General features: G+C 43.3%; 1 long non-coding RNA gene across 2 annotated transcripts; it reads left to right on the top strand.

Annotated features, from left to right (window-relative positions):
- Positions 1-452: 452 nt before the first annotated feature.
- LOC123169967 (uncharacterized) lies at positions 453-3828 on the top strand. 2 transcript variants are annotated; one of them, XR_006484997.1, is made up of 6 exons: positions 453-724; positions 811-879; positions 1752-2034; positions 2117-2264; positions 2391-2603; positions 3321-3828. It is a non-coding gene; the product is annotated as an uncharacterized lncRNA (long non-coding RNA). The 2 variants fall into 2 exon arrangements; XR_006484996.1 differs by having other exon boundaries at positions 2117-2279.
- The last annotated feature ends 530 nt before the right edge of the window (positions 3829-4358 follow it).

The following is a 4358-nucleotide window of genomic DNA, read 5'->3' as shown; positions in this document are numbered from 1 at the left end:
GGACCGGTTCCGGCTGGCTATTACAATTCCAAGTAAGTGTCTCCACTCCCCTGTACCAACCTTACGCGAATCCATCCGGCCACCGTATCGTACGACGCTGCACAGAGCCCCCGCATTGCACCGTCTATCACTTTCGACATATTTATTTACAACTCCAAGAAAAACTACATGAAAGAAACACACCATAATGTATTTGTAAGACTTACTTTTTTAATAATCATTTGATACTTATTTCGAATTAAATGAATTACGTAATATTATGTGAAAATTCTGAAATTAATCACCTCGTAAAAAAACTATTTCCCCTTCACCCACGTACTCTTTTCTCTCCATTTCTCTAAATCCTTTTCCGCATCCACCCTGTGTCCCCACCGGTCAAAGACCCATCCAAAATTACTCTTCTATTTCGCCCGCGAAGAGGTGCCGCTAAAAGCCACCGCCCACCCCGGTATTTTTTTGCCAGATTCAATCGGTTCTCCTATCCCACGACTATAGCGATCAGGGCCGGGAGATTGGGGGTGGCCGGCTGGCCGCCCCGCCGGTTCGAGCTTGGATCCACAACATGAACCAGCCCCGCGAGCACTCCGCTCTATTCTCCCCCTGGTTGCAGCGACCGGCGACGGCGGATTGAAGGAGGCCGCCCCACCAGCGGATCTCGGATCCACCGCATCAACCGGCCCGCGAGCCATACCCCAACGATTACAGCGACCGGCGACAGCTCTCGGTAATTTTCTCATCCCGCAAGCCCTTAATGTTCAGTGATTAGGGTTCATGCATACCATTAATCATCCTGCCCTTCTCGTTAATTAGGATCACCAGGATACAGCGAAGGGATTTGGGGGAGAAAAGCACCGAGGTGATGTAGACGAAAGAGAGAAGGTGAGATCCAGAGTTGTATTGGAGAGGAATTCAGAGTTTCAGTTTTACAAGTCATACCCACACATGGTAACAGCTTGCCCCTTTAACTGAACTCAGGCACCACACGGCCATAGTGCTTGTGGTTAAAACTTGAAGCCTTAAATTGATTCTACTGCCTGCTTGTGGTTAGCTAAAACATGAAATTGATTTTACTGTCGCTGCTCGTGGTTCAGCTGCCCCATAAATAGTCCCTAACTAGTGCTGTTAAAACTGAATAAGCACTGAGACTGCACTTGATTTTGACTCCTCACGGAGATGTATAGCCCTGTGCCAATGTACTTTTATCTCCACTACTAAATTAAAGAGAACTAAACTTAATATTTGCCTTGCCGCTCTTAATTGATTGCTACCCATGATGTTAAGGGTCTGAAGCCCACAAGCATATTCAGTACGCCCATAACTTGATAAAAGCAGATACATGGTGAACTCAAGCTGCTCCTACTTTACAAACATACAACACCATCCATTGAGCCTTAATTTTGAAAGAGTATAGTAAACTTTATGGTTTTCTGAACTATGCCAGCAGTGACAGTAATAGTATTTTTTGTTGTTTTTTGTTCTGAACATTCTGGACAGGTAAAATAATTGACTAAAGATTGATTCATTTCTATTCCTGCACTCTTTTACTCTCCTACCAACTACTCCCTCCATCCCATAATATAAGAAGTTTTTTAACAGCACACTAGTGTTAAAAAACGTCTTACATTATGGGACAGAGGGAGTAATCTAGATGATGCTTTCTCTGTTCACTGTCATCCTATTTGAACTTGTGCTGACATTGCATAATTCAATGTTGATTAACTACCTTCTTTTACTTGACTTGTTTGACACAGGCACCTGAAGGTTCTACCATGCCAAAAACAAAAAAGCGTGTCAGATCTACAAACGGTGCATCAGCTACCTCAAGAATAACTGGATCCAAAGCTACCACAACAACTGAGTTGGTTGAAGCTACAAACCATCAAGAATAGTCTGCACCAAATCCAACAAACACATCACCTCTCCTAACTTCTAAGGATAGCAACTCGCCTGACACTGATTAGGGGATGCAAGGTTCTCAAGACATGATAGGCACATCTAGCCAATTTCATAACATGATTACACTACAAGGCCAAGGTATATGCAACATCATCTTCACACCATCTTTTTTCCACTTGCAATTCTAACTTTCTAATTTATCTGACAAGTTTTAATGTAGACTCATAAGCATGCTCCACTGGTCCAACTGATGCATAAGCATTCTCCACCATGGGGGATGAGACCTACAGACCCAGTCAAAGCAGCTAAAATATCTTCTTTGTAATCCATCATATGAAGTTTGCCTTACTGGTGGTAGGAGCAAGCCGGTATGTCTAGCTTATGTAAGATTTCTTCCTATTGTTTCAGACTTGAAATAGATTCTCATATTGATCATGTGTAATCCATCATATGAACTTTGCCTTACTTGAGCATCAATTTTCTTTATACTACAGAATGTGATGGAAAAGAAAAGGGAAGCACAATCAGAAGGTGAGTTGGCAATATCGGATACAAAAATTGTGGCTGGAGTTCTAAAGGAAGAAAGCACCCATAGCACCTTCCTTTCTAGCATGGGTTATGCATCAAGATCCAGGAGATTTGAGACCTCTACTTAATCTTCACAGAATTGAAGAGAAGGATAGAGAGGCGAGAGATGCAAGTGATAGGTACATGTCTTGTTTCTCTTTGTGTTCTGCTTGTTTCTTTTTCCTTGCTTTTGTGCATGTGCGTAGTGCACCCATGATAGTGAGAAAATGAGAACACAAATCTGAGTGAACAAGACATTCGTCTTCAATTCTTGTAACGGAAGTTGTACTAAGGAGTGCTTTGTTGTTTATGTATTGTTTGTTCCAAATCCAATCATACAAAGTAACATAAAAATAATATATATATGCTTGTAATGAGAAATACATGGTTTGTTGCACGGTTTTTTGCTGCTGCAGCACAAAGGCAGGAGAGTAACATTGTAATGCATGGTTTCTAATCCTGAAATCTAGTATGATTTGTTGATTGGTTTATGTTCTTGCTTTTTAGAATGATATAGGCTGGTAGAGTTTGATCTAGAAAATTGTTGTACTAGCTTAGTTGCTTGCTTGGGTTGTTGACTTGATATATTATTTGTGGTGCTTGCTGCTTTTCAAAATGATAAATAAAATCTAATTCTTGGGTTTGCATGTTTTTCTTAACCATTATAAGCTATTCTTGGGTTTACTGTTTCATTTGCCCATTTGTATGCTTTCCTTGACATTTAATAATGTTCCGCTCTATTTCAGATTGTTAATTTGATAGATTGTAAGCCTCTTAGTGGTACTCCTGTACCTTGTTATCTTGTCTATTTTCATCTCATCAAAGGTACAACCTTGTTGCGTTTCTTCAATTTATAGGCACCAAGAGGAGTTAGCCGTGAAGCTTGAAGCACAAGTGACAACATTTGAAGAGATGCAGAGGAAGCAATAGGAAAAATTGGAAGCTATGAAGAAGAGCCAGCAAGAGAAGAATGAAGCCTGGCAAAAGAAGCAACAGGAGACGGATAACCTAATTGGTTTTCTCTTAAAGGCTCAAGCAAACTTAGCAGTCCCGGTCTGTTGGGGATATAACTACTGAGTATAAACCGCCCAGGAGGGGCCGGGTTATACCTGTAATGAGTTATCCATATTGAAGCCCATGAAGACAAGGTGTATGGCGCTTTATGGAGGAGATTAACAAGAAGGCCCAAGAGCCGAAAGGCGGATTACGGCCCGTAGATGTAAATCGCCATATGGTAGTTGACTTGTGTTGTAAGATAAGAAAGGGTAGAAACCAAGCCGGACACGTTTATGAGCCGGCTGGGATTCTGTGAACCGCCGGGCGTCAACCTGTTTATATAAAGGGACGACCTGCCGGCGGTTTAGGGACAACAAACAACAACTGGAGAGTCAGGACAAGCGGATTCGCTCCTTGGTCATCGAAACCCTAGCAATTCCACATCAACTGGATTAGGCCTTTACCTTTACTGTAAGGGGCCGAACCAGTATAAACTCCTTGCGTCCTTTGTCCTGCTTTAACCCCTTTAAGCTAACCTGTCGTGATGGCTCCACGACTAAGTCCTCACACTAGAAAGTTGGCGAGTCATCCACTGGAGAGACCGAGTCATTGTACCAACTGCAAGATGGCCGGTTTGGGGGCTGTTCCGATGGCGACAGTATTCCGGACCCCCTCGATCTGCCGAGCCGGGTTGCGATCTTCATGGCCGGTACACAGTTAGCGCAACACTCTTCGACCGCAGCGGCGATGATCTCCGGTTCAGTGCCGGCGGCAGCAGCTGGAGCAGGAGGCCCTGCGCAACCGCCGGTTCAGGTTTTGTCCGATTTATTTGACACTTTGGCAACACTGCTGGCGGCTGAGGTTAATCCGGCGGATCAGGATCAGCATAACGCAGAAGT

The sequence above is a fragment of the Triticum aestivum genome, chromosome 7D (genome assembly GCF_018294505.1).
Source record: "Triticum aestivum cultivar Chinese Spring chromosome 7D, IWGSC CS RefSeq v2.1, whole genome shotgun sequence".
Lineage (NCBI taxonomy): Eukaryota > Viridiplantae > Streptophyta > Magnoliopsida > Poales > Poaceae > Triticum > Triticum aestivum.
The sequence above is the reverse complement of the archived record's forward strand: the minus strand, read 5'-3'. Positions and strand labels throughout refer to the sequence as shown.